The following is a 25,992-nucleotide window of genomic DNA, read 5'->3' as shown; positions in this document are numbered from 1 at the left end:
AGTGGTACCTCGGTTTTCGAACGTAATCCATTCTGGAAGACCCTTCGAGTTCTGAAACGTTCGAAAATAGCTGACAGCTAGGTCTCAGGATCTTGCATTCAGCGGAAGCCGTGTGACATGTTTGACTTCCGAGGGATGTTCAAACACTGAAGCATTTACTTCCAAGTTTACGGCATTCATAAACCAAAATGTTCGTCAACAGACATTCGAAAACCGAGGTACTACTGTATTTTAATTGCATTATTTTTGTAGAATGCATGTGATTTCATCTTGTGTTATTTTGTTTTGGTCCTGACTGGTAGCCTTTCTTTTATGAGTTAAGTTTATACATTTATATTTATTGCATTATATATATATGTACACATATATATGTATATAAATTGAAAAATTGAAAACACCAAGGAAGTGTTAAAATAGAACAAAGCTATGTCTTACAGCATATATATATGTATATATATACATATATATATATATACACATATATACATATATATATTTATATTTGTTGAGTTATAGTCTCTGTTATTCCACCTCAAAAAACATGACTAAGAATTTGGAAGGAAAATAGTTGACTTTTAGCATTATTTTATAACTTAAAAACGATAAAATTAGACATATTACCACGTCTCCTGATCTTACCCCTCCTGTCTGTGAAACCTGGTCACAGCGAATAAAAACCCTATTTGGTATCAAGTTTCTCTTTAGTCCTCCTGCCTGTGATGATTGTCCTTGGGTGGGAGAAGCTAAATTGGGGTTTTCCCCTCTAGTTTCACTGGAGTTCCAGCTTCTGGTCCTCACCCCTCCATGCTGGAAGGTAATAGGGGCACTCAGAATTCTTTCCCTGCACCGGACACCTCTGCCTTGGGGTGGCTTATTTTGTGAAGAGCTCTGTCCCTGAGCTCAGTACCACCTGTGGTGTATATGAGGGCTAATCTGCGGAGATTGTGGAATGAGGTAAGACTTTCTATGTAGGTGACTATTTTTCCTTTTTCCTAGACTGAGTTTCTTTGATTCATTTGACAAATTATGAGGTACGAGGCTTGACAACATGTACTTGAAGTGCCATTTTTAATTACCTCTAACTCTGTCTTTTCCGGAATATGACTCTTTGAAAGAATAGTATCTTTTGCATGTTGGGGGCCCTAGCACTTAGCCTAGTTGCCTGGCAGGCCCGAGGCCTCAGGGAGTGTTTGTGGAGCCCGCACTTCAGCGACATGTAAGATGCACAGTGAATGAAACCTCTGATCTGCAGCACAGACGGCGGATGGTCAGCTTCTGGAATCCTGTCATGGTTGCTACCAGCCAGAACATACGTACTTTCTTTCTTCTACATACCCATTTCAGACTTTGAGACCCTTTGTCTAATTTTCATCATTATTTAATACTCTTTTGAGATAATAACCTGGAGGATGTTATGTTAAGTGAAATAAGCCAGACACTGAAAGATAAATACCTCGTGATCTCACTTGTGGGTGGAATCTTTTTAAAAAGTTGAATTCATAGAAATAGAGAGCAGAATGGTGGTTGCCAGGAGCTGAGGAGGTTGGGGGACATGGGGAGAAGTTGGTCAAAGAATATAAATTTCCAGTCATGTAGGATGAATAAGTTCTAGGGATGTAACGCACTGCATGGTGACTCTGGTTAATAATACGGCGTCATATACCTAAAATTTGCTAAGAGAGTAGGTCTCAGGTGTTCTTCCACACAGGCACACACAATGGTAACAGTGCGAGGAAGTCGGATATGTTACTTACCTCGACTGTGTTACTTCATTATGTATGTGTATCAAAATATCATGTTCTACACATTGAATATATACAGTTTTCATTAAAACCATTAAAAATTTAAAAATACCTCACAATAAAAAAGCTTTATTAAAAAAAGGAAAGATTTACTTCTTTAAAGCAAGCATTTAAAAATATTTTAGGGTGTATTTTTTTGTGATCTTGATTTTACTATGAAAAAGTCCAGAAAATTCCTTGGTAAAGTAATTAACGGCCAATGTTCAGAATGGAAAGTTTAACTTTCATTGAAAAATAACCATTTCAAGTTCATATAGACAGTAAATTAGCCTCTGGAGCAATTACACTGTCCTCAAGAGCCTCAACCATCTGGAGAAGCAGTTTCTATGTGAAATTTACAGTTGCATGATTGTATTTTAGTGCTTTCAGTTTGGTTTCTCATGAGAAATTTTCTTCTTTTGGTGAAGTGTTTAAATTTTGAGATAGCTTGCATTGTAAGAGAGTCAATGTCTGGGAATATATATATATATATATATATATATAAATTTAAACACACACACACATATACATACATATATATATATACATATATATATATATATATATATATATATATATATATATATATATATATATATATATATATATATATTCCCTCCTGTTGATGGAATTTAATTTCCTGAAAATGGATATCTATTTATTCTAAAATAAATTGTTCTAAATTTGAAAGACTATTTCTGGATTTTATTTCAGTAACTTTGACAAATGCTGATATAGAAATCACTCTTTTTTCTTTTTCTTATCTTCTGTCTTTTTTTTTTTTTTGTAGTCATGAATGATCAGTGGATAAATGAATTTAAAGGATTTAGTGTTGCATCAGTAAAAAGATAACTTTGTACAAGCCTGTTCCCTATTTGGTAATTTTTCACTGTTTAGAAGTAAAGATGAATTAAAAAAGATAAAGCCACTAATCAAATATAATATTAATAATAGTGTAACTTGTTATTAATCAATATCCCACATCACGTAAGTTTTGTTTTGGTTAGCAAAGGGTTATCAAGTGTGTCTGCTATTTTTGTCATAATAACTTGGTCACTATTGACTTGAAGGACTGGATACAGTATTGAAAAATAAAGGAAATTATTCAGAAACATCATTCTATGAGTGGACAACTTCTAGAGTAAAAAGAGTAAGTACAGATTTTTGCATAAGTTAAGGGGAAAAAGGCAGTTGTTAACACAGGTCCCAAGCAACACACCTATATGTAACCAAGTGTTTCCCCATTCTCCTTCCAGCTCTGTTTTCCTCCATGCCTGCTTAGACTAAGTTGAAAGAAATCTTCACAAATCGGTTTTTCTATTTTATCTCTTATTGAAATGTATGTATTATATATATATATATATATATATATATATATATATATATATGTATGTATGTATATTTAAAATAAAATATTTTTAAAAATCTTTAAGTGGTTGCATTAGGGTTTACAGTATAGATTTAAAAATAATCCAAGTTTACCTTCAAATAATATTAACCTCCTCACAAGTTGTATAAGGATCTTTATTCCCAATATTTCCTCCTATTGTTGTCACATATCTTACTTTTACATAAGCTATACATGCACAATACATTGGTACTATTATTGCTTTAAATATTCAATTATCTTTTAGAGGAATTAAAAATAAGAAAGTAACTTTTATTTTACCTTTATTTATTCCATTTCCAATCTCTTTATTTCTTTGTGAAGATCCCAATTTTTTAACCTATATTATATTTCTTCTTCTTCAAGAACTTCTTTTAACATTTCTTCTGGAAGAGGCCTACTAGAGTGAATTATATCAGTTTTTGTTTGTCTGAGAAAGTCTTAATTTTTCCTTTATTTTTGAAGAATATTTTCACTAGCTCTAGTATTCTGTGCTTACAGTCTTTTTTTTCAGCAGTTAAAAAAGATCACTCCTTTGTAATTGTTTCTGATGAGAAGTCTGCTGTAATTCTTATTCTTGTTTCTCTGTAGGTAATGTCACTTTTTTCTCTGACTGCCTTCAAGAGTTTCTCTTTGCTTTTGGTTTGCAGAGATTTGAATATATGTTTAGGTGTTTTTGTTTGTTTGTTCTGTGTTGTTTAGATGTTTATCCTGCTTGGTGTTCTGTGAGCTTCTGTGGTTTGGTGTCTGTCATTAAATTGGGAAAATACTTGTTCTTGGATGCTATTTTCTTGGCATTTCTCTACTCCATTGTCTTACTCTTCTTCTGATATCCCAACTTTGCATGTCTTAAAATATTTGATATTCTCTCAGAGCTCTTGGATGTACTTTTCTTTTTTCTTTGTATTTCAGTTTAGATACCTTCTATCAGCCTATCTTAGAATTTTCTGATTCTTTCCTCAGCTGTGTTATACCCATTTATGTTGTACCCATGTTGAAGGCTTTCTTCATCTGTGTTATCATGTTTTTCATCTCTAGCACTTCTGCTGGATTCTTTCTTAGAATTTCTATCTCTTTGCTGAAATTACCCATCTGTTCTCACATGTCATACTTTTTCCATTAGAACATATAACATATTAATCACAGTTATTTTAAAGTGTTTGACATTTCCAACTTCTGTGTCATATCTGATTCTAGTTCTGATACTTGCTTTGTCTCCTGCTGTATGTTTCCTTTGCCTTTTCATATGCCTCCTAGTATTGTTGTTGTTGTTGATAGTATATATATATATATATATATATATACATACATATATATATATATATATATATATATATATATGAATGATATTTAATGCTTGGATTTGAGCATGGCTTTCTTTCTCCTGGACCTTTTGTGTGGGAATTCGTGTTAATATATAGTCAGGGGTTGGGTTGCCTGAAATTTGTCGTTGCTCTGGTTACCTCAATGCACCAGAGACTTCAGATTCCCCTGGAAATGTCTTGTGTTTAGGGTGCGGGCTATTTTTCCTGAGGTTTTTTTCTCACTGTATGCACCTTGCTTGGTTTGGGATCTAGCTGATTGGTGTTGGGTGTTTGCTTTAGTGTTACTCCCCAGAAAGAATCTGTTTGTTGTCACTTTCCCAGCTATAGTCCACTGCTACTTTTATGCAATGTTTGTTAGTATAGTGGTGGGGAATGGGGAAATGGGTGATCTCTGACATTCTGGTTAAGCCTTAGTCTCAAGTAGGCACAGTGAAGCTGGGTGTCAGGGGTATGACCTTAATAAGTGTTCTGTTACCTTCTCCAGCTATAATGTTGGGTCCAGTCCATTTTCCTGGCCTTCTCCAGGGATACAGATTTACTTTTGTTGTTCCTTTCCCCCAGCTGCAATGGGTTTCTACCAGTGCCCTAGGTTGCAATGTGTGTTGCTCTTGCTCCGCAGATTAAGGCTGCTGTTCCCCTTCCCTATCCAGCATCACTATGTGAGACTATTTCAGGATTCTCCGAATCTTCCCTGTGAGTGCCTGGTGGGGTTCGTGGAGGAAAATCCTGCAAAAGGCTGCCAACATCCCCCAAACTCCATTCACTTCCTCCTCCCCAGGGGTTTCACTTACTCATGCTAGCCCAGATGTGACATTTATTAATTCATTACAATTTTTTAATTGAATCTTCGTACCAGCTTCTATGGCTCCTGGTGGTGCCTGTACCAGGTAAGCAAACACTCAAATCCTGTTTCTCCTTGCATATCTGTCTCTCCCCAGAGTTGGGGCTAGTTGTTTGACTTGTGCCCTCAACTCTCTGATGGTCTCAGTTCAAGAAATGCCATTAATTTTCAATTTACCTAGCTTTTTTCTTGTTATAAAGATGATATCTTTTCAGCTGTCTACATTTCTTGAGCTGAACCTGGAGGTGGTTTTCTCAGATCTAAGCATGTAGGATGCAACGCTTTCTCAGGCACACGTGCCAGGACTACTGCTTTCCTCTTTTTCCTGTACAGAAGACCTATGTGAACTGGCTTGTGAGGCCCTGCTCTTGTTTTGAAAAACACATCTGCACATATTTGTGTTTGCCAGAAACCTCAAGTTGTTCAGCCAGTCTCCTGAGCACTATAGTTTTCTCGTTTTGGAAAAACTTGAAAAACATGAATGAAGATTGAGTTGTGATTTAACCAGGGCTTATGTATTCTGACATGACGGGTGCTGGCTGGAAAATCATCATGGATGGACTGGAGCCAAAGCAGAAACCAAGTTGGGCCATTGGGGTTTTCAAGGGGAGCCCTGGAGGGGCTTGTTACTGCCCTGGTGCTGGAGCAAGAACTCGCAGCTCCCTGGAGAAATTCTTGCAACAGCGGTTTGAGAGAGGAAGTAAATGCTTCCTCTTTTAAACCATGTCATAAACTCCCTCAGCAAAGTTGTTTGTAGGAAATGGTAGAACAAATATTATTTAAGCAACAAAGTGAAGAAATTAGGATTCTGTCCAGCCAAAGAATTTAATCCCACCTGAGGGAAGTGAGTTCGTTCAGTTGTTGAAGAATGTTAATTAAGCCAGCTCTATTTGCAATATGCCCTCCCCCAAGGGAATGGTGGAAAGAGCCCTTCCTGGAGAACCAGGGGAGAGCAGGAAGTGGGAGCTCAAAGGGGAGAAATTGAAAATCATCTAACATTCTTTGTATTAGTTTCCTAAAGCTGCAGTGACAAAGTACCATAGACTGGTGACTTAAACAACAGAAGTTTGCTGTCTCACAGTTTCGGAGCTGGAAGTGTGAAATTGAGGTGCCACCAGGGTTGTTCTTTCTGAGGGCTGTGAGGGAAGGATATGCTCCAGGCCTCTCTCCTTGGCTTGGAGATGGAGGTCTTTTCCCTGTGTCTGTACATTGTCTTCCCTCTCTGCCTATCTCATTTCACCGTTTCATAAGGCTGCCAGCCATGTAGGAGTTGCGCCTATCCTACTCTAGTATGACATCATGCTGACTTAACTAATTCCATCTGCAAAGGCCCTAATTGCAAATGAGGTCACACACTGAGATATAGGGATTAGGACCTCAACATACACATTTTCCAAAGGCATACTGCAACCCATAACACTCATGTTAGACTGGCCTGTTGAGACTCAGAGGAAAGAGTGAAGAGGAAAGGGAACATTCAACTACAGATTTTTTTTGAGGACGAATCACGTGGCACCGACTGGGGCTAACACCATGATTAAATCTAACCTGATTTCTTCTCTGGCTTATATTCTATGAGGATGTAGAGACAATCCACACAAACAAACAAACAAACAAACAAAGGCAATTCCAGGGAGGGATAGGCGTTTTGAGGGACTTAATGAGGGTGATACCCTAGAGCTAGCAATTACCTGTGTATGTGTGTGGGCGCACTGTGGGGAAGCTCCTTCGGCGAGGGTGACCAGGGAGAACTTGGTGAGAAGTGAGATTTCAGCTGAGACCTGAATTGTGGTGAGGAGACAGACACATAGTGATGTGGCAGAAAAGTGTTGCAGAGAGTGGGAGCATCTCGTGCAAAGGCCCTAAGATGGAAGTATGTTTGGTGTGTTTGAGAAAAAAGAAAGCAGGACAGCCTAGTTGCAGTGGACGCAGGCAGGCTGGCTGAGATGAAACTAGAGAGGTAGTCAAGTGCCAGACATGCAGGGTTGCAGGGGCCAGGAACAAGAATGGGTGTGATGCTAAGTGCACAGGGCTCTAGCAGAGGGATTAGAACTTGGTGGTTACTTGACATTATTTATTTTTAAGGAAGACCATCCTGATGGTTAGGGACATATATGAACAAAGTGGTCCATAGGTCCCTTCTTAGCCCTCACATGCCATGGCTCTATCCTATCTCCACTTCTAGTACAAAGTGATGGGCATTTAGCTACATCTGTTTCCATCTCTCTCAAAATATGACCTATCTTTCGGTATTCATGTGGCCCAGCCTCAATGGCACTTTTGTTATTGAGCTGACTCTGGTTTCCCAGCTGGAACCGAGGTCCTCTCTGCGAGAATTCTGGAGCCTATGTCACCCCCTCCCAGCACTTTCACATCCTGCCGTGTTGGAGTTATGTGTGTGGCCTGTCCTCCCGAGAGGAAAGCATTCTTGGGGCTGGGCTCTGTAGTGCACAGCACCTCACCTGGATTCCTTTACATGGCAAAGGCTGGGTCAGTTTTTGACGAGGACAGGAAAGAAGAAGGGAGGGAGGAGTATGTGTGAATCAAATACTACGGTCACATTATGGGGTTAGGTTGGCACAATGAGCATCTATGAAGGGTATGTGTGGGTTGTGGAGGGTAGTGTCTTCCACTCTTAAGCAACACACCTACACTCAGTGGCCCATGGGTGGGATGCAGGGGCAGGGCAGGTCGGTGGTATGGAGTCAGCCTGGTGGGACTGAACCCTGCTTCTGCTGGGCTCTAACTTTGTGTTCTACTCCAAGAATACTACTGTCTACCTTATCCGATAGTGGAAACACATAGAAGTGCAGAAAGGATTCTCCCCTTGTGGTGACGTACAATCAACACTTTATGTACCATAGTGAGTCTGCCTTGCTCCAAACTCTTCTCTTTATTTTGCTTTAAAAAGCAGACATTGCTGGGTTTCCCCACCATGTTACAGAGGCCTAAGCATTGGGGAATGAACATATCCTTGAAGATTATTCTTCTTCCACATGAAACCTGGCTTGACTAGCTTTGTCTTGGTAGGAGGAACACAGAAGCCAGTCGTGTCTGCCTTCCTTTCCCACAGTCAGGAGCTCAGGGCTGTGTATTTGTGCTGCATCTCACTGCGGGTGGTGCAAGGAGCTAGTCTGTCCTGAGGTGGATCCTAATTCTGTCACTTGCTAGCAAGTTACCGAACCTCAGAATCCTGGTTCCTCACCATGATGCCTCCCTCCCAGGCGTCTGTGAGACTTAGGAGAGGTAATGATGCGGTTTCACAGGGAGCACTTCATCCTCTCTCCACTTTCCCCCCTCTTGGAACATCATTCTGCAGTGAACCGCATGATGATGGGCATGTCCCTAACCCTCGGGGACACCAGGCTGGAAGAACAGGCCCATTGACATACTGCTTGAAATGAATACAGAGCTACTCCTGGCAGCACGCAGGCAGGGATCAGCTCCTTGGCCCCATGTGAGGGGTTTGGCCCATTAGCAAAGGAGCAAGAAATGTTCATTCTTTTCTTGTCTGAGTGTCAGCTTTCCTCCCTGTAGTCCTTCTTTGGCCGTACATGATCTCTGTCACCCTCCTGGTACTTTGCTGCTGGCACATCCTTGCTCTCCAGCAGTGAGCCCCTGAGCCGCCCGTCCTGACGCACTGAAACGTGTGCCACTGGGAACAGTTCCAGGCCTCTGTAACCTAGGCTTAGGTCACTGGCCGCCTAAGCCAGTGGTCTCATGGATAAATGTGAAGGATTGTCTATTTATAGCCCGGTGTTAAATCTGGGCTGCATATGGTTGGATGGTTATGGTAGGAATTTTGCATGGTTATGAAGAAGGCTAGTTTCCTTGGCTGGGAGAAGTGCATCTGGACAAGTGTGCTATGGGCTCCAGGCACTGGCAGCTGTAAGGGTCTGTCCATCAGGGGAGCACTTCCTTTATAGGTGGGGACAGAAAGACTGGTCAGTTGTGGAAGGGCCTGAGGGATGACTAAGGGAGGATGAGTGTCTGCTCAAGAAAAGCAGAGCAGGGGTGGTTGGGGGAGAGGACACCAGCTGGAGGACACAAGCTGGAGAGGGTCCCTGCACCCTGGCCTCTCAGGCTTGTGGTGACGAGAGGTAATAGAGGGTTTGGTTGGAGGCTTCTAGAAGGCTGACAGAGAGGATGTCACAAGCAATGTGTCTGCTGAATCAGAAGAACCAGGCTTCACCAACACAGCTGAGCAGGAAATCTTGCCCATATTTAAGTTTCCTGGGCAGTGGCGTAGAGTGGGGTTCTGGGTAGAGAGGCCTTTGCAGGAACAGCCAAGAGTATCACATAGAAGCTCATGCATGCTAGGATTTAACACCCTGCTTAGGAGAATTACAAGTGATTGGGTAAAGCGAACAAACTGCATCGTGAGGTTGCTTACTCATGAAGACTCTACGCTTGACGTCTGCTGTTTGTATGGTATACCATTTCTACTTAGTCAGCCCCTCCATGTAAATTTGTAGGAGATGTCTTTATTTTGCCAGATATTCTGAGAACTACCGGAAAGAGACGGAATTGTGGTGGCGAATATACTCCATCTTGCAGTATTATATAAAATAATTGTCACAGGGCGATTTAATGGAAATTGCAATCTGTGGTGTTTCACAGAGTCTGCCTGTGTCTGGAAGGTGTCTCCAAAATGCACAGTACTTCATTTCTGCATGAGCAGTTCCCAATGTCTTATTCACTGGTGCTTTTCTGGAAACCTGTTTTCTCCAGAAGGCCTTTTCAGACTCATTCAACCGTTTACTCCCTGTCAACATGTGTACCGTGATGCTCTTTGTAACCAAACAATAATACCTATTAACTACCATTTAATGAGAACTACTGTACTACACTGGACTAAGGGGTTCACATGCACCATATGAATTCCCTTTAAATAGGCACAATTATTATCCCATTTTATAAAGAAACTGAAGCCCAGAGAGGCTAAACAAATTGCCCAAGATCACACCGCTAGACAGTAAATGGCAGAATCAAAGCTTGTACAGAGGCCTGGTCCACTCTGCCACCAGTCTGGAAAATCACGGAGCTCTAGTTCAGCACCCTGCAGGACCATTGGCAAGGCTGGCAGGAGTGTACACTCCTGCAACAAGAGTGCACATACACTTCCATTAAAGAAAGACATTATCAATCATGGACTCCAAGGGAGGCACTTCAGCGTACAAAGTAGACCATATTGTAAAAACAGATGACAGTCATCCCAGGCCTTCTGTGGGGACAAAAGGAAGGGGTTCAGAGATCTGCTTACCTAAACGCACAGTTAAGTGTTTCATTTGTGCCTCTACACGAAGTGGGGACACACACATTGGGAAGTGACAGGCAACTTTGAAGCTCCATGTTTTTGATGTTGCATTTTTCTTGCTACTATTTTGCTCCATAGGGGCCTTGTAGCCCTGCAAATCTGCCTACCATCTACTGGCACTTACAAAACCATCAACACTTAGAATCATATGGTGAGTCACCCTGCCACCCACCAGGCTCCAATCCCCTCTACATGTTTACTGTGATTTTGGTTATCAGGTGGAAAACACTAAAAAAAATGCTTATTTTTTATATATGAAACTAAATTCAAGCCAGTGATTGTACAGTCAAAAAAGTGGAAGAACAACGCAGAGCTCAAGGCCACTGTCAGAGGCAGTTTCCTGGCTGTCTTAGCTGGTGTCTGGATTGCTGAGGTTTTCTTGAGCAGCTAATAGGAACACCATCAGCCCCAGTTGCAGGAAGAGTAGGGGGATACCGGAACTGCAAGGAGCTAAAGAGGGCATCTCTTCATCTGTCCTGCCACATGGTAACAGTGCCTGCCTGTAGGGCACCCTCATCTTTCAGAAGACACAGTTGTGCTTTGTGGGCTTTGGTCATCTATTTTCCCAAAGTGGGAGACATGTGATTGCCATGTTTAATTTTCATAAATCAGTTTATCTGCTTGGCTGCCTGGGTAGCACTGCTGTTGTCTATAGTAAAGCTATCTTATAAAAATTATTAATATGTTTTATGCATACACATCTTGTCTATGTTATTGTATTTGATTTGATATGAGAAATAAAGAAAAATAGATGCATGATTATTGTGCACTAATTTTGGGGAGGACGAGGGCCAGTCTTTGAGACAGCCAACCATGCAGGCTAGTCAGAAAAGGAACATTTCTGCCTTGGCCAAGCCAGGGTTAGTTAGAAGTACTGGGCTAGGCATTTGACGAGCAGAGCCTAAATCTGAGCTGTTCCACCAGCCAGTTGCCTCCACCACAGGCAAACCCAGAGCCTATGAAGGGCAAGCCATAGACTGGGCTCAGTGTCCACAGCTCAGGACAATTTTCCAGAGCCCAGCAGACCTAGTCTCTCTGACCACAACAACTTCTGTGCTTCAGACTGTACTTCCTTTTGACATTTCCTTGTTCCTTTGATTCTGCCTCTGAACATTCTTCCTTGGAGTCAGATGACACGACTTTTCCCCCTAAAAACATGGTGTCCCAAAATGGCCCATCCTGACAGCTCCCTTGGACTTTCTGCTTTAAGATCAGCCATCTGGATTGAGGCACCTATGTTTAAATGGGCCTTTGGAGACAAGACGTCATCAAAACGGCAGCATGGGAGCTCTATAAAGATCCCCTGGAATTTACAACTAATTGAACAACAATAACTCCACATAGACTCCCTGCACAGAAGACAGGCAAGACGAACAGGCCCGCTACTGAATTCACCTAAAGGTGGGAGAATCGCTCGAGCAGGGGAGGAGGGAAGGGAGAAGTGTGGAGACGGAGTCTCGCGGGCGCAGGACGCAGACCTAGCTCAGTGCTCGGAGCTCGCTGCATCCCGGAACTACCGCCGGTGCGGGAGAGGGAAGAACTCGGACTGCTAGGGCTCCGCTTACGGCCCACAGGGCTGAGGGGGCAGCATACAAAACCGCTGAACCCAAGGGTCACGGCAGAGACCTCGGAGAAAAGACTGAGGGAAGAAGGCTGAAAACGGTGCTTTAAGCCCTCACTGCTGAGAAGAGAATGGAAGCCTTAGGCACTGAGACTAGCCGCCCCCTCCCTACCCTCCCAGAGCTCGCCCTGCCCCCACCTGCCCGGTGCTAGAAGCAGAACAGTAGCAGTGTCAGATCAAAAGAACAGAATATTTGCTATTCTGAGAACTGTGGACCACAGACACAGATTCGCAGCCCAACTAGTCCAGCAAAGCGGTGGGAGCTGTGTAGGTAGGACTGCCTGTGGTGGTGGTGGCCGCCATTGCTCGGGGCCACTTCTCACAATTCACCCCGCCTCTGGCCCCACCTATCTGGGCAAATCCCTGCAGGAGTAAACAGAACTGCTGAAACATACCGGCTCTGAATCTGGTGCAGAAAGAGCTTTGGAAATTCAAAAGCTATCCGAATCCCAACAGGGACATGGCGCCCTATGACCCAGGTGAACTGTTAACAGAGGAGAAGCCCGTCTCCCAGGGAATCCCCCCATTGTGTGAGAAGCTGGAATAGTGCAGAGAAAACATAGCACTATTGTGTGAGAAAGGAAAAAAAAGGCTGAAGTGGGAGAGAAAATAAAACTTTCTACCAACAACTATTGGAAAACAAAAGAAAGACCTCTTCCTATCAACCTGTTGCAGAAGCCACTCCTGTAGATGTCTAGGAAGAGAAATAATAAATCAATATTTGCCATGAATAACCAAGGCAACAAAACAGTTCAGAAAAAAAGTGAAAAGTCTCCAGAAAAGTAACTTGAAGATATGGAAATATGGGACTTAAATGACAGAGAATTCAAGATTGCAGTTCTGAAAAAACTCAACGAGATGCAAGAAAACACAGAAAGGCAATTTAATGAACTGAGAAACACAATCAAAGAACAACATGAGCATTTTACAAAAGAGATTGAAATTTTCAAAAAAGAACCAAATGGAGTTTCTGGAGATTAAGAACTCAATAGAAGAAATCAAGAATGAAATAACCAGCTTAGGTAGTACAGTTGACGAGATGGAGGAAAGAATCAGTGACATCGAAGATAGAAACCTGGAAGTTACACAGATGGAAGCAGAAAGAGACTTGACTTAAAAGAAATGAAAGAACTCTACAAGAACTTTCTGACTCCATCAGAAAGAGCAATATAAGAATAATGGGCATACCAGAAGGAGAAGAAAGACAGAAGGGAACAGAGAATATATTCAAACAAATTGTTAATGAGAACTTCCCAAACTTGTGGACAGAACTGGATCCTGGAATCCAAGAAGCAAATAGAACACCTAATTACCCCAATCCCAACAGGCCTTCTCCAAGGCACATTGTATTGAAGCTGTCTAAAATCAACCGCAAAGAAAGAATCCTCAAGGCAGCCAAGGAAGAGAAGACGATAACCTACAAAGAAAAGCCCATTAGATTATCATCAGATTTTTCAGCAGAAACTCTACAAGCCAGGAGGGAATGGAACCAAATATTCAAACTATTGAAAGAGAGAAATTATAAGCCAAGAATAATATATCCAGCAAAGATATCCTTTAAATATGAAGGAGGAATAAAGACCTTTCCAGACATACAGAAGCTAAGGGAATTTTCTAATACAAGACCTGCACTACAAGAAATACTAAAGGTGGCTATTCGACCACCATTAACAGGGACAATTTGTGGCAACATAAAAAGGGGAGCATAAAGAACTGAACTGGAATATGGGAATGGAGAAAGTAGTCATACTGAAGAAAATGGAATACTCTAAATATCAAACTATCTTTTACATAAACTTAAGGGTAACCACTCAAAAAAAATCCAGAACTGAAATATATACTGTAATAATAGAATAAACAGAGGAAAACATCATAGAATACCACCACACAGATAACAGGCAACAACAAAATGGCAAAGAAACAATGCAGACACAGCCTTACCAGAAAATTAAAGATAGATTTTCAGGAAATCCTCATGTATCAATAATCACCCTAAATGTAAATGGACTGAACTCACCGATAAAAAGGCACACAGTAGCAGATTGAATCAAAAAACTAAACCCAACCATATGATGCCTCTAAGAGGCACATCTCAGCTACAAAGACAAGCATAGATTCAAAGTGAAAGGATGGAAATTGACACTCCATACAAATGGAACCCAGAGAAAATCAGGTGTAGCCATAATGATATCAGGTGAAACAGACTTCAGGGTGAAAAAGATAACAAGAGACAAACATGGACATTTCATAATGGTAAAGGGGATTATACAACAAGAAGAGATAACAGTCATCAATATTTATGCCCCCAATCAGGGAGCACCAAAATATACCAAGCAACTACTAACAGGACTAAAGGCAGAAATTCACCAAAACACAATTATACTAGGGGACTTAAATACATCATTGACAGCTATGGATAGATCCTCCAAACAGAAAATCAACAACGAAATAGCAGCCCTAAATGACACATTAGATGAAATGGACATAATTGACATATATAAAGCACTTCATCCTAGAACATCAGACTATACATTCTATTCGAGTGTACATGGAACATTCTCAAGGATAGACCATATATTGGGACATAAAATCAGCCTCAGCAAATGTAAGAAGATTGAAATCATACCAACCATATTCTCTGATCACAAGGCTTTGAAATTGGATATCAACTGCAAAAAGAAAGCAGGAAAAAACACAAATACATGGAGATTAAACAACACACTTTTAAAGAATGACTGGATCAAAGAAGAAATTAGAGGAGAGATCAAAAGATACATAGAAACAAATGACAATGAAAATACATCCTACCAAAATTTTTGGGATGCAGCAAAAACAGATTTAAGAGGGAAATTTACATCATTACAGGCCTATCTCAAGAAACAAGAAAAATCCCTAATAAATAACCTCATGTTACACCTTAAAGAACTAGAAAAAGAAGAACAAGTGAAACCCAAGGTCAGCAGAAGAAAGGAAATAACGACACTCAGAGCAGAACTAAATGAAATAGAGAACAAACAGACAATAGAAAAAATTAATGTGACAAAGAGCTGGTTTTTTGAAAAGAATCTTAAGAAAAAAGAACAATGCTGGAGGTATCACACTGCCTGACTTTAGGTTGTACTACAGGGCTACAATAATCAAAACAGCATGGTATTCGCAGAAAAACAGACACAGAGACCAATGGAATAGAATTGAGAACCCAGAATATGGACAGATAATTTTTGACAAAGAAGCTAAAAACATTCAATGGACCAAAGACAGCCTCTTCAATAAATGGTGCTGGGAATTGGATAGCCACGTGCTAAAGAATGAAACTGGACTGTTATCTTTCACCATGTACCAAAATTAATTCAAAATGGATCAAAGACTTAAGCATAAGACCTGCCACAATAAACTGCATAGAAGAAAACATATGTACTTAACTTATGGACCTTGGGTTCAAAGAGCATTTTATGAATTTGACTCCAAAGGCAATGGAAGTAAAAGCTAAAATAAACAAATGGGACTATATGAAACTTAAAAGTTTCTGCACAGCAAAAGAAACCATCGACAAAATAAAGAGGCCACCGACTGAATGAAAGAAGTTGTTTGCAAACAGTTCCTCCGATAAGGGTCTAATATCCAAAATATACAAGGAACTCATGAAACTCAACAACAAAAAAAACAAACAACCCAATTGAAAATGAGCAGAGGACCTGAAGAGACATTTCTCCAAAGAAGTCTTACAAATGGCAAATAGACATATGAAAAAATGCTCAACATCACTAATCATCAGAGAAATCCAAATAAAAACCACAATGAGATATCACCCCAGTCAGAATGGCTATCATCAACAAGACAAACAGTAACAAGTATTGGAGAGGCTGTGGAGAAAAAGGAACCTTCATACACTGTTGGTGGGAATGCAGACTGGTGCAGCCCTTATGGAGGGCAGTGTGGAGATTCCTCAAAAAATTACAAATAGAATTACCATATGACCCAGCAATCCCTCTCCTGGATATCTACCCAAAGTATTTGAAATCATTTATACATAAAGACACGTGTGCTCCAATGTTCATTGCAGCTTTGTTTACGGTGGCCAAGACATGGAAACAATCAAAATGTCCTTCGATAGATGAATGGATAAAGAAGTTGTGGTATATATGCACAATGGAATACTATTCGGCGTTAAGGAAAGATGATATAGGAACATTTGTGACAACTTGGATGGATCTTGAGAGTATAATGCTAAGCAAAATAAGTCAGACAGAAAAAGCAGAGAACCATATGATTTCACTGATATGTGGTATATAAACCAAAACAAGACAAACAAATGAGAAACAAAAACTCATAGACACAGAGGATAGTTTAATGGTTACCAGAGGCTAAGGAGGGTCGGGGGAGGGAGATGAGGGTAAGGGGGATCAAATATATGGTGACGGAAGGAGAACTGATTCTGGCTGGTGAACACACAATGGGATTAATAGATGATGTAATACAGAATTGTACACCTGAAATCTATGTAATTTCTAACAATTGTCACCCCAATAAATTAAAAAAAAAACTAATAAAGTGTAGTTAACAAAATAAATAAATAAATAAATAAATGGGCCTTTGAGAGTCAGCTAGGCCCCAGGTATTCCAGGGCTCTTAATCCCATATGTTGAGAATCCCCTGCACAGACTAGCAGCAGAGTGGGCCAGGCCCCTCTCACCAGGCCTTCTTTCAGACCTTTTGAGAACCGTTCTACTCCTTTGCTTGCTCCTTGATGAACACACAAATATATGTATTTGTCTAAGTCACCACTTTCTCGGTGCCTTTGAAAGGAAGAGGAAATCCAGGAAGAGGAAATCCAACAGGGAAAGTAGGAACCCAGAGGAAAAATGCAAGCCAGCAAATACAGGGGAGAGGAGAAAAGTGGTAAGAGTTATCCAAGTGAGAGACAATAATTGCATGTGTGGATCCCAAGAAGAAAGACACATTGATGCAAACTCTGAGAAGGAAGTTATCTAAACTCCCCATGGTCAATTAAAGGCCTAAATCCTATGAATAGTAAAAGTCTAGTGTCCATTTTCTTTGGTACTCTATACTTGGAAGAATCTCCAACTGAGCTCTGGTTCCCACACTCTGCCCTGCTTGTTTACACTGTCTGAGTCAACTTGTGCAGGGAAGCCCTGATTTTGCCTTTCTACCTTAGACTGAGACCAGCCCTGTCCAGTCAGAACTACACAAATTGTTTCCCTCTATACTGATCAATCAGAACTGCACAATTTGGATACCTCATTTACATAAAATGGAAACTTTTGTTATAAAGGCAACCTCTCCTTTGTTTCAGTAGAACACAAGTTAGATTGCTACCTGAATCTGTACCTCCTGGACTCCCATTTTGCTTAAATAAATAAATGCTTTTTATTCTTTTTTTTACAGTCTAAAATTAATCCTGCTTTACCCTGGTATGTGAGGAGTAAAACACACTTAGCTTTCAAAGAGTCCCAGCCTTTAGGGCCTTCTTGCCCTCTCTGATTCTGAAAAGGCTGAGTGCATGTGTAGGGGGGTGGGGCGCTTGCAGAGGGAGGAGAACTTCGGGCTCTGTCCAATGCTTCAGTCAAGTTCAGCTGTGTCATTCACGCCCACAGCAAACTCTGGTCCAGTGTGTCTCCAAACAGATGTTGAAATATCAAGTCCTCAAGTTTAGTAGTTCTTACCTGAATTTCAAAATCTAAGTCATTATCAAGTTTAAATAAAGGGGTGTTTTCCCTTCCTAATGCACAATTCTCAGCCCCTCTTGTATCCTCATGTCCATGAGCCTCAGTGAGAGCTACTGCAGGACGATTTATGGGAGCAAACCATGAGGTATGTGGGGAGGGGAGAAGGAGAGGCCTTTCTTCTGGACACAACCAGTTTGTAAATCAAATCCAAAGACACACTCGTGTTTACTGTGGCATTTTCCCACTGGATTTTTCCACACTTTCCATGAAAGACACTGAGCTGGCTTTCACTCAGAGACATTTATTAAGATAGTTAAATACGGAATTTACACCGGGGCCAGGAAGTCTTTATTTTCTTTTTATTAGGATGTTCAGCAATCAGACTTTGAGATGTGGCAGGGGTGCTCAGATGAGCACGTAAGTCAAAGCCCACCATCTCTTTCCCTCTGAGCTGCTGGCACCAGCTCTCCAGCCACTGCTCCTTTCTCATTCATTCATCCATCTGTGCATTCATTCCTTCCACAAGTATGACTGAGAGCCTCCTTCATATGGGCCCAGGGCTAGGCATATACCAGGGGTGCTACAAAAATGTATACAAGTAGACACTTTGGTCAACGTTCGCCGTAATCAGAAGTGTCTGGACGCTGATGGTAACCACTTTGAGCACCTCTTGTAATTGCAGAATTCAAACGTGACTTGTGTTCATCTTTTGTTATCGGTATATATTATATGTCGAGTATTACAATTTTAATACAGTTTTCCTTTCTTATAATGTGTATACTTTTTTTGGCACACTCTGTATAAATTGACTTGATGCCTGCCCACCACAAGTTCCCAGTGGAACGGACGGAAGCTCAGGAGACAGACGACCACAATACGGTGCTAGATGTGAGGACAAGGAGGCCAAGGTGTCGCTGACGGTGTACTCAGAGTACATGAGGAGTGGCCCAAAGCTTGTCTGGAGGCTGCTGGCTGTGGAGATGCCTGGGCTGTCCTTACAAAAAGGGTGGGGCAGGGCATTTTGAGCTGAGGGGCAGCATGAAGGAAGGCACAGGAAAGCAGCACAGCTGGTCCTACTGTGGGGGGGTGGAGACAGGACTTGCCTCTTGCTTGGTGCAAGGCCATGAAGAAGGGCTCCCCTCACCGCCTTCTCTGTAGGTATAATGGTGGAATGGAACACACTGCCACTACCCCACACAGCTCCCATTCCTCCCACTGTGCCAGAAGTACTGGAGCTGGGGGTGGCCTGCTGTCCCAGGCTCCCCTGACAGCCCCTCCTGCACCCCTGGCTGCCTTAACACCTGATGACACCTTCTTGTCTCCCTGTACTTTACTGCCCTCCTCCTGGGTTTTCATTTCATTCTTAGGTTTCTGCCTCCTGATCATGAGTTGGAGTGCAAAGGACTTCCCAAATCTCTAAATAACCTACTCCACTCTCCTTGCCTTGACCGGCCCAGCACATGCCCCATAACGAGCAAGACACAGATGACCCTCCACATGCATACTGCAAATAAAAGAAAGGAAGAATCTGTGTGGGAGCTCATTCAGTCCTCAAAGTTCCCTTCTCTTGAAAATGATCCAAAGCACGATTGAGTGAGTGCAGATTCTGAAGGATAATCAGGAGGTCTGTGTGCTGGTGGTGCTACCAAACAGTTTTCTTTTCATATTTTGACAATAAAGACCCCTAAGACATCTGACCCTACTGTTTACCCAGACCCATTACTTTGACCTCACTGCTTATTAAGAAAACAAGGCTGGGTGTCGACTCCGCACAGCCCCTGGGTGTCCAGGTCGGTTGTGGGATCTGTTGAGCCCTGGCACTGGTGCACCACTGAGGAGAAATTCCTCAGCACGCCCACCACTACCCTGGTGGCCCATAACTGCTCCCCTACATCAGGGTCAATTTAAGAAACTATTACTACTTTGGCCAATAGCCCAGTGACAAATGTGGCTTTTGTCCAACAACAGCCTACAGACAAAAGTCTGTTATTTCTTCCTCACGCAGATGCCGTAACTTGATGAAATGGATATTGTGGACACAACAGAACCTGATTTCAGATCCAAGTTCTCCTTTTATAGGGCTCACAAATGACAAACTGAGAAAAGCTGCTGGAGCTCCCCCATGGCTTACATGGGCCACTGTGGCTTCCACAGACTGAAGTATCCACAGACAGACAGGGTGGGACTGGGTTTCCCAGGGAAACCCAGTGAAATGGCTTCTCCATTATCAAATGGAGACAACTCCACCAGTAAAACCTCAATGAGGTCACTGTGAGCTCCTTACCAGGAGTGCCAATGGAGAGGGGAAGAGCATGGCTTTGTGACCGTGGTTCTGGGGGTAAGCTGCTCAGCTTCTCATCAGGTGCCTTCTCTTGGGTGAGGTGTTCAAGCTCCTCTGTGAATGGCGTGGGGGGATGTCCACCCTCCAGCTGACATGGGGGCTACTGTGATGATACCTATGGTAAGTAAGACCCAGCACATTGTCTGGCACACAAGACGTGCAGATAAGCTCATCCTCCTGGCATCCATTTCCATCCAACCCCTGTTTGTGTCTTATGTCACCCACCCTCTTAGGTGTCTGATTTGTGTGTCTTACCAGACCACGTGGATTTCCTTTGACATCCCTGCCCCCCAGTTGGCCTTGCATTAATCACAGAGCGACCTAGTCACTTCTTAGACTGCAGTAGTGAAAGCAGGAGTCCAAACAGTCAGACCGACACTCAGGCGTACCCCATGTCTGAGTTCTCTTGTGGGTAAGGCTGGTCTGGTCATAAGTATGTTTAGTTGGACAATTAAGACCATACCTGGAGACCATGGGCTACCTCATGCTGTCCTGGCACTGAATGGGTGAAGCAGAATCGGGGTGTTTGAGGCCAAGGAGGTGGGCCCACACCTCATTTCATTTCCATCTTCCTTGTGTAGAGACAAGATGATCTCAGAGATTGCTCATGGCTGCCATGTTTCTGCTCTTCCAGATTCCACAGCAAGAAAGTCCGAGCAACCCAATGGGATGGCAGGTCTGCCCTTCTCCAGGGCCTCCCATGATGCTCTCAGAAAGGTGGGAGGGATTAGCTCCATTCTGCTACCTGATTAAGGGTCTCAGGTGAGCCTGTCGAAGGGAGTGGTGAACACAGAATGCTTTAGCACACAGAGAAAAGGCACTGTTAGACAGAAATGTCAGCAGGCTTTGGGGCACACTGGGGTTAACTGGACTTCAGGGCAAGAGAGGGACACCATCTTGCTGGCTTGCAGGATTTGAGCCTGTAGGTTTTCTACTAGGGCCCTTATACATTTGGCCTTCCTTCAAAAGTTCCTCTGGTCTCTGGTTTCTGGCCTTAATTTTGGCAGATACTAGGCTCCACCCCTCTCACCCTTCCCTTCCTCTCATCACTCATTGGGAAATAGGCCAAAACAGACCTCCAGACCCAGGGGAGGCTGGGATGTGTGCTAATGAGGCCCACGGAGCCCACTGGCCCCACTCCTGTCTTCCACCTGACCACCACATCTTAGGTTGGGACCAAAGGTTAGAAATGGATCACAGGACCATGAGTAGATAGGGGCCAGAGGCACTGAGCTGGGTTTCTGGGGAGGGGTAATATCTAGAAGAGAGCTGTGGGGACTGAGGCAGTGGTAGTGTAGGTCCTCAGGCAAGGAGTGGGGCAGTGGGAGGGGCCTGAGCTAACAGTGGCTCTGCCTAGTGGGAAAAAGGCCATCATGGTGTTCCCAGGTCATCCCTGAGCTGGCAATGAGGAGTTACTGCTCCGTCTGGTAAATGCTATTCAATCAGTTGGATATCTGTCCTTCATGGATACCATCATGATTGCCTACTGAGGACAATCAGGTAACCTGCAGTGGCATGGGGTTTCCGTGATCAGTAGATTCCCCTGGCAATTCCTGTGTGGCTCTGATCACAGGACCTTGGGGACCTCACTCTGCCTGCTGGTGGAGAGGTCGGCCAGGCTCTAAGAAAGCTGAGTTTTGCTGAGAACTGCTGTATCTAGACCAGGAAGTAAGAATGGCTTCCTGGGTGTGCCTTACTCATAGACCTTAAGTTCCAGGTATGCTGCCCGGAGCTTTGCAGTCTGCAAAGCTGGCTGCAGTCTGAGGTGTTGCTGAGGTCATTTCCTGTAGGGAAGTTTGGGAGCTGTAGGAATCTGCTGTGAAATCCCAGCCTTAGGGGCCCCTTGGTGGGGGGCATGGGAGATACCAGGACTGGTATGTAACTCCAATGGAAATGGCTTCTCATCCTGACCCTAGTGGTTCCTATCTCTGAGGGATGAGGGTGAAAGATGAATGTTACTCTTTGCCCCAAACTCTAGGTCCTGGAGTACCCTTGACCCCTGCAAGGCGGAGCCAGGGGAGAAGGGCTAGGTGTCCCAGGACCTGTTAGAGGTCAGACCCTTGTAGCCATGCAACAGTTTAACCTTTTGTTTCCTTCTACCTGCCGCCATAGAAAGGAGAGTCTGTAAGATGGATGGATCCTTTCAGGAACTTCGCTAAACCTTTGTGTTTGCGCCCTATGCCTCCCTGTTTGGTCCCAGAAAGATGACTGGACAGTCAATGACGAGTAAGATTCCTCACGGAAGGAAAAACTCAAGCCAGACGCAGTCATGGGGACCAACAGGAGAACCCACGATGTTCACAGAGGTGGGCACAGCCCCCACCTTCCTCAGGCTAAGGAAAGTCTCAGCCTCTGTGACTGCATTCCTTCCCAAAACCTGCCAGGGAAGTGATTCAATGAGGTGCTCTCCATCTATTCATATGCATATAGGTTTTGTCCCTTGGGGAAGTTAAGACTGACAGTCCAGCTGTCTGCAGGCAAGGGTAATTGACTCTAATCGGGTTTCTGTTAAGATGTATGAGATTCACAGACCTTGGAATAAATAATGCTAATGCCTTATGTGAATATCAATAAAAGCCACCAGTAAGCTTGATTCTGGGCTCCAGTCTTCCATGACTGTGAGGCCCCCTGGCCTTCTGAGATTTAACTGCATCAAGTCTTTGCTTCTTTTTTTTTTAAAAAAAATTAACTTAAAGCCGCCCCTTTTCATTCCCTCACTGCCCGCGTTGCACTGGACGCGACAGGCCCTGAGTCCCCTCACATGCCTATTGCAGAATAGCATCTGTGAAGTCACAGGGGAGTTGCTCTGGGAGATGGGACCATTGTAAGAGAAAATAGAGACAGACACAGGGGCTGGAGGCACAGGGAAGCTGGGTCCATACCTGAGGCCTTGGCCCATGCAGTCAGTCTCTCTGGCTATTTCAAGGATCCTCCTGCCAGGCCCATTCCTGGGCCACAGGATCTTGAGCTGACACTACCTCTGTGATTCAGCTTGTGGTCTTCCTTTCCATAGACAGTCCCATTCTCCTTCAGCATCACCAGCCTCCGTGCTTCCTTTCCTGAAGCATTTACTCTGTGGTTCACAGTGAACGATGAAGTAGATGCACAGAGGCCAGGGTGTGGCCCTGCCCACGTGGGTTTGCAGTAACCCCTTCTAGCTCCACCTGGAGAAGATGGTCAGGCTCTGCAGGGCCCAGGCCCTTCGTCTGGATTTCTTGTGTGGCACTCAGTGGGCTATAAAACAAAACAGTAATTCTAGAGGTGATATTAACTAGCATTTACAGCACTTGCTCTGTGAAATTTCTGTGCCCAGGCTTGAATATGTCTATTGAATCTTCACAGCCTGTCAACCACCTGGGTGTTGTCACTCCTGCCTTAACATACGGGGAAACTGAGTCTCCACGTAGAGAAAATGCCAGGGTGAGGTCACCTATTAGGGTGCCAGCAGATAGGTGCAACCTTGTCTGCCTGATCCCAACTCCAACTGCTACCCTGTATACCTCTTGGATTGGAGAGAACCTCCCACAAGAGGAAAAACCCCCATCCATAAGAAACATGGATGGAGGAATGGTGGGATGGGACTAAAGACCAGGAACCCAACAGGTACTCAAGGGGATGAGTAAACACAGGCTTCCAGTAGGTTAGTAAAAGGCTGAATTAAGGAACCACCTGATGGTGAGAGGAAGGCAAGCTAGGGACAAGCCAGCAAAGCCTGAGCAGATGAGCCTGCACCCTGGACCCAGGGCACCCATGGCTACTTCCAGCCTTCTCCAGTTCTTTTCATTTGTCTAAATTGGATACACCCACTTTGCTTTTCCATGAAAATAGACTTGGTGTCATTTTTTTGTGATTTTACAATGCTCAGATCTCACAAATGTACACAAGTTACATCATCTGATTGTCTCTCCTTTCATGTGCATACTCTCAGACTGTAAAGCAGTGCACAGAGGCTGAAATTGGACTCAAGTGTGGGTTCAAAATCCAGCATTGGCACCTTCTAGGTTTGCAACCTCCAGTGAGTAACATAACTTCCTGGAGCCAGCGTCCTTGCTGTAAATGGGAGACTATTGACATAAACGTCGCTCTGGCTTGTTATGAGGTCTGAAATAACAGAAGTCCCTTATACACCTTAAACATAGCGGGGACTTATTTCAAACACATTTTTGGTGACCCTTGCTCTGGGATGTGAAAGCACAGCAATGAACACCTGAGACCTGGCCCCTGCCTTTGCAGAAACCCAGTCTAGTGGGCAGACAGCAGGGGAAGAGGAAAGCTACCTGGATATATGCCTGAAGGTCTGTGCACTATAAGAGCTGGGGACGAAAATGCATGCCCTGGGCCAGGAGGGAGAGTGCATGCTGGAGCTCTTTCCTCTGTGTGTGCCAGAGCACCAAGGGGGCACTCAGAGCCCGGGGGGCACTGTGCCCTACGTCCCAGCACAGAGAGAAGAGAGGCAATGCAGCGGCCCGCACCCACCCTGAGTTACAAACACGTTCCCCTCACTTTGTTCAAACACGTTCCCCTCACTTTGTTCCCCTCACTCTATGTTTCCAGAGATATCTCTTCATTAGTCTCCCCTTGCTCTCCAGGACTCTGAGAAGGAAGAGTATTTCTAGATTGCTATGGGATGACTGGGGAATCACCTGGCCTGTCTAACTTGAATGTTCCAAGAGGATGGAGAGCACATCCTCTTGTGCTCTGGCACCCCCAGACTCTCTGCAGGGCAGGCCTGGTTTCCCACTGCAGGCTCAGACTTTCAGAACAACCACGATCTCATCAGGGGATTCAGAGAACACTCTTCTCCACTCAGGGCAACACTTCGAGTTCGGTACTCGGACTAGGTCTCCAGTGTGCCTGGGGCTCACTGTACCCCCTCTTCCTACTCCTGAGATTTACCACAGTCTACGTGGTTGTTCCAGTCCAAGTGTCCAGGCTCGGAGCCCTCACTCAGATCCCCATCACTCAGCGAGGGCCATGCCCTCTGCCCACGGTGAGGTGTTTCATCTCGTGCACTACGAGCAGTGGCCAAGGTCTTTCTCCTCAAAAACTGATCCTTGTGTGTTTGTGCCTGATCACTCTGATGTCATTATGAATCTCTCGTCACCTGGTCTGCCCCTGAAACCTCACAGTAGGGCCTTGGATGGGGCCATGGACATCGCTGTTGGGACCTCAGAGCATTTCTGTTAGAGAACCCACAGGACTCCTTCCATGGTGCCTGCCTCCTGAGGTCAGTGTCCGTCCAGGAGAAGGGGAAGTGGGTGCCCTAAAATGCAGTTTTGCTGACCAGGTCACTCATTCTTCATGGCTTTGGGCCAGTTAAGACAGAGGCAAAGAGCCTGCTCGCTGTCCAACACCCTGAGCAGCACCTCAGGGCTCTCTGCTCTGCACTTGCTAACCACCCTGAGGCAGCTCTGAGGGCTTCAGCTTCCTGCTGCACAGCTGGCCTCAGCCTCTCCTTCTATCACAACGTCCCAAACATTTCAACCCATCCCCAGAGTGAGAAATCAGTTGGAGAAGTGAGGAGAACTGTTTCTCTTTCCTCTGAGGTCACTGCCCAGTGTCCCCAAAGCATAAACGGACCTGGGCTAAGAATCCCTGTAGGCTGAGAGAGGCAGCTGGTGACCCATGGCCCAAGCAGCCAGGAACTGAGCTAATCCCACCACTGCTGTCCAGAATGTGCCTGCTCATCAGC

The sequence above is a fragment of the Rhinolophus hipposideros genome, assembly GCF_964194185.1.
Source record: "Rhinolophus hipposideros genome assembly, chromosome: 15".
In the NCBI taxonomy this organism is placed as follows: Eukaryota; Metazoa; Chordata; class Mammalia; order Chiroptera; family Rhinolophidae; genus Rhinolophus; species Rhinolophus hipposideros.
Note: the sequence above shows the minus strand (reverse complement) of the source record.